Source organism: Aulostomus chinensis, chromosome 1 (genome assembly GCF_037954235.1).
Source record: "Aulostomus chinensis isolate RoL2024-O1b breed Wild chromosome 1, RoL_Achi_v1.0, whole genome shotgun sequence".
NCBI lineage: Eukaryota > Metazoa > Chordata > Actinopteri > Syngnathiformes > Aulostomidae > Aulostomus > Aulostomus chinensis.
Window position 1 is genome coordinate 6,764,724 of NC_141320.1, and position 12,120 is coordinate 6,776,843.

General features: G+C 45.5%; 1 non-coding gene across 1 annotated transcript; it reads right to left on the reverse strand.

Moving 5' to 3' along the window:
- Positions 1–8,101: 8,101 nt before the first annotated feature.
- On the reverse strand, positions 8,102–8,173 carry trnaq-uug (transfer RNA glutamine (anticodon UUG)). Its single transcript has one exon. It is a non-coding gene; the product is annotated as a tRNA-Gln (tRNA).
- Positions 8,174–12,120: the final 3,947 nt, after the last annotated feature.

Here is a 12,120-nt window from a genome sequence, read left to right on the forward strand (position 1 = left end):
TGTTTGTCCACTGGTGTGATAAAGTGTCACCCTGTTACTGAGATGTGAATGAACACCTGCTCAGGTCAAAGCTGCAATCAAACCAGGGACTCTGAACCACACACAGTGAAGGAGTTTGTTATCAAGATTTATGGCAGCTTTGAAACTTCCCACCATCTCCTGAATGTGGAGCAACTTGTCCTGCCAAAACTGTCCCCTCTTCCATCCTTAATAACACCTGTCCTGACTGGCAATCACGCTGGGCTGCAGCGGTGAAAGCGCTGAATGCAGCCAGGATACACAATGACTCAAGCAACACAGGAATCTGTTGACTCAGCTGGAGAAGCAGAGGGTCCACCAAGACCAGCAGACACCTTCATTCTTGATTCTTGATTTCAAGGGCAGCCCCTTGAGATGTACCATCTCATTTTGGAGGGGGTCCTGACAAATAATGACCAACAATACAACAATAATAAAAGTAGATTCTATTTTCAACACAAGGACACACACATCATACACCCAGGTACAGGCCAACAATGTTCCCCAAAGCCCCCCCCCCCCCCCCCATCCAGTATTATACAAAGTATGATCAGAGATCCCACTACAGAAAAGGAGTGGGCCTGTGTTCACATACGCATACATTTAAACACCCATCTAAATAAATACTGCTTCCATGCACCATTAAAGTACACAATGCATATTCATACACAAATATCCACATATTTACAGTACAGAGAACAAACAAGAACAAGTAGAGAGTGAATCCTGGAGAGAAAAGGGGAGGTGCATCAGAAACGAGAGCAGATGTTTGAAAATGCTTGATGATTTGAAGATGAGAAAGGAAGAGAGAGACCCAAGTGAGGAGGAAAGGTTGTTCCAATCTGATGGAGCTTTAAATACAACCGGTCAAAGCAGGAGGCCGTCCCCACTGATCCTGGATCTGCTCGACGTTCCTGCCTGTTAAAAGGAAGGTTTTCATCACCACTGTTGCAGGATGTCCTGCTGGTGGAGAACTGTTGGGTGGAGGTTCATTGAAGCAGTTTGGTGCTGGACCTGCTCTACTAGTAAAGAGTCACGAGAGAACTTTTGTTGTGATTTGGTTCTAACAAATAAAATGACTTGACTTGATTTGGTGCCTCAGGAGGAGAAAATTTGGGCACAAAAGTTGGAGTGTTTGTGGAGGTTGTGGATCAAAGTTCTATTTATATACAACACATAAAATCAAACAATGTGAAGCAGGCTAATGAACAATAAATCAAATATAAAAATGCTTTATTTTAAGATCTAGAATATCTTGTGAATATCTGGAGCTTCATTCCAGCAGCAGACCTCCTCAGGTGATGACTTCATATTTGACATGTTTACCATTCAATGAGACTCATTGTCAGTCCATTGAAATCTACTGGTGTTCCTGGTGAGTTGATTTAACAACATGAGCTGACAGAATCTACGTTCAGGTAGGAACCACCACATCCAGGGGTCTGGACCTTTGAGCAGGCAGAGCCATCAAAGTAGCAGACTAAGCTAGCAGACATTAGCATTGAGAAGAAACTGATACCTGAGCCTACTTTTGGGTCTGGTCAGGTGATGACACAATAATATGACATCATTGTCAGACTGACGCCTGCTCAACACTGACCAAACACTGCCCTATTGCATCGTGGGAAATTTCTGCTTGGCTTGTGTCCATCAATCTCATGCTGCCGTGACCCGGATTCGAACCGGGTTGCTGCGGTCACAACACAGAGTACTAACCACTCTAGGATCAGAGCCTCCTCAACAGCAGCTTGAGCTTCTATGTCTTTGTCTCATTGAGTGTTGCGGCGAACAGCTGTTGAACAGCTGATGCGCGACTGCGGCGGCCCCTGATGCAGGAGACGGGCCAGGCCCCGTTCAGAAGGTGGTGGATATTATTCTTGGTGTTTTTAGGGCATGTTCCCACCCATCTTCACGTGGGTGACAAAAATGGATTTTTTGTAAAGATTTCGGCGCGAGTTCGGCCTGTCAAATCCTGATCGGGGCCAGTTTGGTTGTGTTGTCTGCAGCGCCTGGCGCGCTCAGCGGGAGCGAGTCCGATCATTATAAAGGTGGGTCAAACAATTTAGGTTGAGACGAAGGACGGCACGAGCAGAGCAGACGCAGGTCTTCATTCCACCCGCAGAGCTGTAGAGCATGTATCATGTCAAGGACTAAATGAGGGGAAAGAGAGCAGGAGAGCAGGGCAGAGACAAACACAGAGAATGCTCTTCTACAACAAGGACTGTTCAGTCGATGGTAGAGCAGAGTGGCGCAGAGGAAGCGTGCTGGGCCCAGAACCCAGAGGTCGATGGATCGAAACCATCCTCTGCTAGAAGAAGAAAAATAAAATGAACCAGTGTCTTTAGAAATGTGTGTCTGTTAAAAAGAGGTTCATAAGGATTTTTTCTTCCTCCACAATCACCAACCATTGTGAGAGTTAACAACAGTCCACTTCTCACACACACAAACACACAGAGTCCTACTGACTAACCCATGTTTTTCTTCACTTAAACCACCACTGGAGTATTGAAAGAGATTGCATGAGACACCATCAACTTAAATTAAAAACCCCTGACTGCCTTTAATTCCCTCCTGGCTGCAGGAAATTAGACAGACCAGCCCATAGCGGGGCTGCACGGTGGTGCAGTGGTCAGCACTGTGTCCTCATAGCAAGAAGGTCCCGGGTTCGAGTCCCGGCTCGGGCGTGGGATCTTTCTGTGTGGAGTCTCCATGTTCTCCCCGGGCCTGCGTGGGTTCTCTCCAGGTACTCCGGCTTCCTCCCACTGTCCAAAGACATGGACATTAGGGGACTAGGCTGATTGATACTCTAAATTGACTGTAGGTGTGACTGTGAGTGTGAATGTTTGTTCGTCTCTATGTGTTGGCCCTGCGATGGACTGGCGACCTGTCCAGGGTGAACCCCGCCTCTCGCCCGTAGATGCTGGGATAGGCTCCAGCCCCCCCCGCGACCCTTACTAGTAAGGAATAAGCAGAAGATGATGATGGATGGCCCACAGAGTGGAGGTGAGACCACAACCATGCTCTACAATCAATATTTACATCAAACCAGCACCATCTCAACAACTGAATCTGACTAAATATATACATGATTCCAGACTACTACACCAACTCAATAATACATCCACATGCATAATCATTCAATGAACCTCGCCTGTGATTGTACCCCCTCCCCCATCTGGGAGCAAACGTTTGCACCTACAGCTCTTAAGGAGCTTCCTTGGGCCACTCTCCCCTTTTGGCTCCACCCCCTTTAAGGAAACCACCAGGAAGAGGTGAGGACTGACGTGACGACTGAAACTGCCACATTTACATGAGACAAACTAGATCAACACTAAATACCAGGCCTTGCACACTGATTACCACTGACTGACACTGGGGTCTTCATTTTCCACAGGCAGGATGGCCGGCCCCCCTGTGCTTCCCAGGTCCCTCCCCAGAACACATGGCATAGAAAATGTTTCACTTGTTTGCTGATTCAATAAACCTCACCATTAACATGTGTGTGTGCCTCTAATTTACATAAACTTAGTCTGCTACTTTGATGGCTCTGCCTGCTCAAAGGTCCAGACCCAAAAGTAGACTCAGGTATCAGTTTCTTCTCAATGCTCATGTCTGCTAGCTTAGTCTGCTACTTTGATGGCTCTGCCTGCTCAAAGGTCCAGACCCCTGGATGTGGTGGTTCCTACCTGAACGTAGATTCTGTCAGCTCATGTTGTTAAATCAACTCACCAGGAACACCAGTAGATTTCAATGGACTGACAATGAGTCTCATTGAATGGTAAACATGTCAAATATGAAGTCATCACCTGAGGAGGTCTGCTGCTGGAATGAAGCTCCAGATATTCACAAGATATTCTAGATCTTCAAATAAAGCATTTTTATATTTGATTTATTGTTCATTAGCCTGCTTCACATTGTTTGATTTTATGTGTTGTATATCAATAGAACTTTGATCCACAACCTCCACAAACACTCTTGTCCAACTTTTGTGCCCAAATTTTCTCCTCATGAGGCACCAAATCAAGTCAAGTCATTTTTATTTGTTAGAACCAAATCACAACAAAGTTCTCTCATGACTCTTTACTAGTAGAGCAGGTCCAGCACCAAACTGCTTCAATGAATCTACACCCAACAATTCTCCACCAGCAGCACATCCTGCAACAGTGGTGATGAAAACCTTCCTTTTAACAGGCAGGAAGGTCGAGCAGATCCAGGATCAGTGGGGACGGCCTCCTGCTTTGACCGGTTGTATTTAAAGCTCATCAGATTGGAACAACCTTTCCTCCTCACTTGGGTCTCTCTCTTCCTTTCTCATCTTCAAATCATCAAGCATTTTCAAACATCTGCTCTTGTTTCTGATGCACCTCCCCTTTTCTCTCCAGGATTCACTCTCTACTTGTTCTTGTTTGTTCTCTGTACTGTAAATATGTGGATATTTGTGTATGAATATGCATTGTGTACTTTAATGGTGCATGGAAGCAGTATTTATTTAGATGGGTGTTTAAATGTATGAGTATGTGAACACAGGCCCACTCTTATTCTGTAGTGGGATCTCTGATCATACTTTGTATAATACTGGATGGGGGGGGGGGGGGGGGGGCTTTGGGGAACATTGTTGGCCTGTACCTGGGTGTATGATGTGTGTGTCCTTGTGTTGAAAATAGAATCTACTTTTATTATTGTTGTATTGTTGGTCATTATTTGTCAGGACCCCCTCCAAAATGAGATGGTGCATCTCAAGGGGCTGCCCTTGAATCAAGAATCAAGAATGAAGGTGTCTGCTGGTCTTGGTGGACCCTCTGCTTCTCCAGCTGAGTCAACAGATTCCTGTGTTGAGTCATTGTGTATCCTGGCTGCATTCAGCGCTTTCACTGCTGCAGCCTGAGCGGCCGTCAGGACAGGTGTTATTAAGGATGGAAGAGGGGACAGTTTTGGCAGGACAAGTTGCTCCACATTCAGGAGATGGTGGGAAGTTTAAAGCCTGGTGACAAACTCCTTCACTACCTGTGTGGTTCAAAGTCCCTGGTTTGATTGCAGCTTTGACCTGAGCAGGTGTTCATCCTCATCTCAGTAACAGGGGACACTTTATCACAGCAGTGGACAAACATCAGCATTCATCGCCCAGCAGCTCCTCTGATAAACAGAACAAGTTAAAGTATTCTGGAGAACGAGGGTATGGATCCCTCTCCCTCTCACATGCTAAGCTAGCACTCTACCATTGGAGCTAAGTCCCTGCTAATGAGCACAGCAGATAATGCAGGTTGACCTTCATGCAGGGTTGGATGAGCGTCACCAGTTGGAGCTTCTCTGGTTCAACAAACCCTTGGGACCAAGACAGGAATTGGAACCTGTGCAGGTCCAGACCCATACTGAAGTTGGTGGAGACAATTGTTTAAACCAGGGACTGAATGAAAAGACTTGCCCAGACTCCAGCTCACTCTTCTGAACCGACCCCTCATCTCTGTGTGGAGTAAACATCAGAGGTGGGGGGTGCAGGTTCTGCTTTGACCTCTGACCTCCTGAGGTAAAGCAGTGGAGATGTTGAGCTTGAAGGAGTTGACGGCCTCCTTCATCTTCTCATTGGTTTGCTAAACTCAGCATCATGAAGTGTTGCTGAAATTCAACATGTCAGCTGAGGCCAGAGATTCCTGCGTTCCCTGAGTCCTTGAGTGTCGTCTCTGTTGTTTGAAAGCACAAAGCTGTTCCTGATGGTCCAGTGTGTCCGATTCTGGGCTCTCACAGCTGTAACTGGGGTTTGAGCTCCGTTAAGGGACTGGTTTTGTGGAGAGAACCAAGCAGAAGAATTGACAGTTTCAGCAGGAAAGGTGACCATTGCTCCACAACCTCAGTCCCAGGATTCAGTCCTGCTTCACCCAGCATGGCCCTATGATCAACAGAAATGAACTGCCAGTGGAGGTCCTCAGTAATCCAGGTCATGGTTTCTCTAGATTGCTGTGTTGTAGTCAGAACACTTGCAAATATCAGCCTCTTTCCTCCATGATCTCTCATTCTTTCTGTTCTCTCCATTTCTCCTCTTCGTTTCTACTCCTTGCTGACTGTTGTTCCTCATTTGTGGCAGAGTTCAGTCAGTGGACGGGACATTTTGCCACTGCACTGTCCATCATCAGGGCATTTAACATCCAGGACTGGCTCCCAGATCATCGCCATGACCTCATCCCCTGCACCAGTGGACAGTTCATCAAGGATGGCAAACATGTGGGTCTCAATTCTCCTCCATCTTTGTAGGTTGGTTACATTTCCTCCTGGTCTTTAATCCATCTTTAGTTGACATTTTTCTGTTGAGCCCAGTTTGTTGACTGCCAGGCTGTCTTACTTTTCAATGGCACAGCAGCAGACAGCAAGAGGGTTGCTATGGTGCAGTTGGTAAAATCCCTATCTATGGTCTGCAGAAATATGCTGGGAGTTCTTTTTTATTACGAACCAGAATTCAAGGACTGACCAAGGAAACCAAAGCACAGAATTTAGAGATCAAAGAAAGAAATCAAAGAACGAACCTGAAGATCAGGAAATGGCACAGATCAATTAGATCCATGGACTCATCAGTGAAGGTTTTCTTTGGTTCACGGTCACTTGTTGTCGTACTGGTGTGATGATGTCAGACCCTTCACATTCAGTTCAAACAGACTCCAAAGTGTAGCTGTGATGCGGAGGGCAGCAGCCTTGTGCTTGGTTCCGTCATGGTTCTCTGCATTGTTAGCAAACTCACCAAAGACCTCCCTGAAAGCAGGATCATTTTCCCAGAGTGCTTTTTTAACCAAGTACCAATTTGTCCCTCTTTAAAAACAACAAACAAAGATGAGGTCAGACTGAGATGGACGAGATGATATGGATGTGATTTATGGCTTTCAAACACCAAATATTCAATTTTTCTTCAGGGCTTTTGAGAGGTTCTGGGTAATGAATGAAAATTTAAGTTGGACAAAAACGACATGCGGGGTCACTGTGTGTGTTTCACAAGTTTCACCTGGAACCAAACAACCTTGGAGGGTAAAAGCTCCAATCATAGCCACTCAGATGCAGCAGCAGAAGAAGCTGTCATCCACCCTGACAGTCAGAGCATCAAGTCAAGGAAACATCACCATCTTGTAGTTCCAAACCTCCACCTGTCAGATTCAGCTACTTCTGATTGTGGGACTTTAAATTTGAACACAATGGAATTTGGACAAGGAGTTTTCCTTCCAGTCCAAACATCATCGTCCAGCCTCCAACCAGAGGTCCATCAGTTATCATGGAGCCACAGGTGGAGTCTGGGTTCTTTTCTAGAATGAGACGGCAATGACAGTCCTGCAGAGTGACATCACTGACATGAATTGATGACTTCAGTCACATGACTGGATGACTTCAGTCATGACTGGATGACTTCAGTCACGTGACTGGATGACTTCAGTCACATGACTGGATGACAGTGTAGATTCCACTGTAGAGGTTGGGGAAATAGTCTCTGAGAATCCAGCTTGAACCAACGCCCCCCTTGTTTTTCAAAAACCCAAACAGCGACCATCAGTCTCCCTCCAATCTTGTACTGGGTTCAATGTTGCTGTTCCATTTTGCAGCAGTAGGTGTCGCTGTGATCCCAGGTTCAATTCAAGATTCCCAACTCCAGTTCATGCTGGTGACCTCAGTGGCAGGTAAAATGGTGCTTCAGTGGATCATGTGATCAACTCATGTGTGTCCTCACTGCTCCACAGGTCTGTCAAATGTTCTGTAAAATAGTTGGACCCAGCAGAGCTGCTAGATTAGGAGTTGATGGAGTCGTTGCAGATACCAGGGTCCAAAGTCCAGCTTGAACCTGGTTTGTGCAGTTCTTTGTCAAGCTAGCAGCCATTCTCTTCTTTTCACATGGCCGTGTCTCCTGATGACTCAGGACCAGTTGATGTCCATTTACCTGTCATGGTGACAGAGAACTTTCTCCAGCTCAACCAGGACAAAACTGAGGTCTTAATTAAAGCTGGAGGCAGCATTGTTAGGACCTGAGCCTCCTCCCGTCCACCACAGCCAAGGAGCAGGAGTTGGCCACGGACAAACACAACTCCACTTTCAAAGCCTGTCAGAGACGTGCTGGAGGCTCCACCGAGATTTGAACTCGGATTGCTGGATTCAAAGTCCAGAGTGCTAACCGTTACACCATGGAACCTGTCCAAAGAAGATGTGATTGAGACGAAATATGGCACTAATCATGTAGGAGGGACTACAGTGGTCATCTGGTTTTAATTTTCACAAACAAATACGGTTGAAAACTTTGAGACAGTGACACAGAGCTCTTATTTGAAGGACCATGGGATGGGAAATATCCCAGACCTCTGAGATCAGAGCGCTCACTTTGATCTCAGGGTCCTGACTTTGGGGGTCCTTCCTTTGGTCTTCAAATACTTGTGGTTTTTATTGGCAGAACTTTCAACTTGCATGCAAAAAGAGAATCACAGTCAATTTTAACCCAGCAGACAGTGTTTATTTCTAATGAATCAGACAATCGCACAAATGAGAATGAAAGGAAAAAACAATAAAATGTTTTAAAAACCTTCTCCACTCTAAAGCTTTTTAAAGTTCATTTGAAGGTTCAAAGGTGGTGGTGAGGAGGTCACCCTGATCCTCCCTGTCGTCACTGCCAGGATTCTTTCTTCTGGTGCTGTGGTTCTTCTGATGAAGGGGGCGTGATGTTTGCCGTCTCAGGCTCCACCAAATGTCCTCTTTAGGACGCCACAATGTGGCCTCTTCACTGCTCCATCTTCCCTGCATCGGAGACACCAGGGTTCCTCCTGGTGCCGACCCCATCGTCCTTCTACCCAATGGTGCGGCCATGGATCCTCAGAAGACGCTGGGATCCTTCTTCTCATCAGAGCCACAGTTTTTCCTGGAGGGAACAACAGGAGCTTTGTTGTAATGTTTTGCTCGGTGTTTCCTGCTCAGAGCGTCAGGATCTGTGACGCCATCTTGTGGTAGGGGGTCATCATCTTATTGTGTGGTAGTGGATTCATTGATCTGCTGTTTCAACACATTCAAGTTCATTATCCATCCATCCATCGTCGTCTTCCGCTTATTCCTTACTGGTAAGGGTCGCAGGGGGGGTGGAGCCTATCCCAGCGTCTACGGGAGAGAGGTGGGGTACACCCTGGACAGGTCACAACATCGCAGGGCCAATATACAGAGACGAACAACCATTCACACCTACGGTCAATTTAGAGTGTCCAATCAGCCTCGTCCCCAAATTGCATGTCTTTGGACGGTGGGAGGAAGCTGGAGTACCAGAGAGAACCCACGCAGGCATGGGGAGAACATGGAGACTCCACACAGAAAGATGGCCCTGGCAGACACAATCCTAATGTAACCAATTATTTTAAAATGACAGTAACAAGTAATAAATAACACATTACAGCTGTTCAGTAACTTGCCCAACACTGGTTTGTGAGTGGGTGTTGTCCTGTATTGGCAGCAAAAACTCCTTGAAAGTTTTGTCTTCAAAGAAAAGTGTCCTTTTCATGTTGAGCTGTGGACATCAGCTGACTGCTTCTGTTGACGCTGCCTTGTTGGCAGGAAAAGCCTGAGCCAGAATGAAGAGGGAGTTCAAGGCAGTAGGTTTCACTGCAGAGTTTAGGCCTCCATCCAGCAAGGAACCAGAATGATGATGTCAGCACTCCTCCAGCACTGCTATGCAGCTTAGAGAGGTCGGAGAACCACATGACTTCTCTCACTTGTTATTGATGTTTATCCCTATCAAGAGATAATTGATGTCATGTATATATTTGGATATTGATGTGTCATTCATGTTACATAAAACATGATAATAATAATGTTCCTTTTGGGAATTAATTTTTTGGAGTGCAAGTAGAAAATGTAGGAGCCACACATTCAACTGAGCTGCAAAGTTCTGAAGTAGGCAGCATTTATTGTTCCCACAGGTTGATAACTGACTTGAGGTGGTGACACGGAGACGTGGACACAACAAACGATGAGCTGATTCAGAGACACGAGGCAGAAAAAGGAGGATGAACAAGTTACTGGTGGAGTAAAACATTCAGGAACATCCAGGCCCAAAGACAAGAGAAGGCAAAGCTCCAGGAGTCTTTGATCTCTGAATTCTGTGCATTGATCTCCTGCTTCAGTCTTTGATCTCTGAATTCTGTGCATTGATCTCCTGCTTCAGTCTTTGATCTCTGAATTCTGTGCATTGATCTCCTGCTTCAGTCTTTGATCTCTGAATTCTGTACATTGATCTCCTGCTTCAGTCTTTGATCTCTGAATTCTGTACATTGATCTCCTGCTTCAGTCTTTGATCTCTGACTGATTCTAAACTCATCAAAGGATCACATCAGCATCTTGGTCCAGACTCCAGATGGTGATTTTACCAAGTGCACTGCAGCAGTCCTTGTTGCTGTCTGCTGTTGGGTCACAGCAAAGTAAGGAAACAGCCTGACGGTCCTCAGGAGGAAATTCAACAGCCTCTAAAGATGGAGGTGAATCTAGATCTGCTCATGTTTGCTGTCCTTGATGAACTTGGGCGGTACTCTGGTGCAGGGATGAGGTCATGGAGCTGATCTGGTGCAGGGATGAGGTCATGGAGCTGATCTGGGAGCAGTCCTGATGTCAAATGGACAAAATGTGTCAACATCAAATAAAATTGTAAACCTATTTGAAGCCTTATTTTGTGTTTGATGGACATTTTTTCAATCTCTAATGACCGTTTTAACTGAACCTGCTGGATCCTGTGGTGCCTGATGAGGAGACAACTTGAGTACAAAGTTGAAGAGGAGGGTTTTTGGAGGGGAGATGATTTTACTTATTTTTGCAGTGTTGTAAATCAAAATAATTGCAATTAAATGATAGAATTTTCTCCAAATTTCCTGACTAAGATGGATTCCAAACCAAATCAGCTGTCACAAGGGAAAGTCTGCATGTACACACACACACACACACACACACACACACACAGACTCACACACACACACACACACACACACACACACACACACACACACGCACACACACAGGTTTGCACAGCTATCCTAGTTCGGACATTAATTTCCATTTCATGTACAGTTTCACCTTAATCCTAATCCTCACCAAAGGATGTCTAATCCCTAATCTGAACCTAAACTCTACTCAGACCTAAACTCTAAAAGACAAATTACTTTGTCTTTGGTCCCTGTGAGGATGAGGAGTCCTGATCACGTTCTATAGAGAAATGGTCTCCAATAGAAAAACAGATAAGACAAGAAATGCATGTAACACACACACACACACACACACACACACACCAACTGACATTCCCAGGGACTAAACCAAACCAATTCCTACTTAACCCTAAGCTCCACCTCAGTTCTAGATGAGACTGGTAGAACATGGAACCTTCCCATCAGCTTCACCACCACTGGAGTATCTGGTCAACACCAGAATGGTGGAGACAAGACAACATGCGACCAATCCTCTCTCTCTCCCTCATCATCAGCTGCTGCAGCCCTTGAAAGAAAACCTTTGACACATGGACCTACAGTAGGAGCAGGTGTTGTCTCCTCTGGAACAGCAGTTTAACGTTGTTGGCAGGACTGGAACCTGAGCAGGGAGACCCCAATGGATTTCTAGTCCATCGCCTTCACCACTCGGCCACAACAACTACACTCCCACACATGAGTAGAGGATTGATATTCAACAATTTATATTTATTGAAGCATAGTAGGTTTTTTATCTTCTCACAAACACAAACTATTTGTGTGTGTGTGTGTGTGTGTCAGTGGTTTTGATGGAGTAGTGAAGAGGATAGGATAGTGAGGATTTCTCCATTTTTGTCGTCACTCTGAAACTAATTTTCAGTTGAACTCACAAGAATGAACAAACTTTGACATGTTTCTTTCTTTTGTGTGTCAACAACTTTGGTCTTGACAGCTCCTGACAAACACACCACACACACTCTACAGTTCTAATCTGTTGAGAACATGAAACGTGCGGCCCCAGTGACCCTGCAGGACATTTTTGTCCATTTTAAATTTTGATTCATGACCCAGAACCTCTCAAAACCCCAGAAAAATAAAGGTTTGGGTGCATTAAAGACATAAATAATAACAACATCATGTTTCAAGGTTTTCTTCT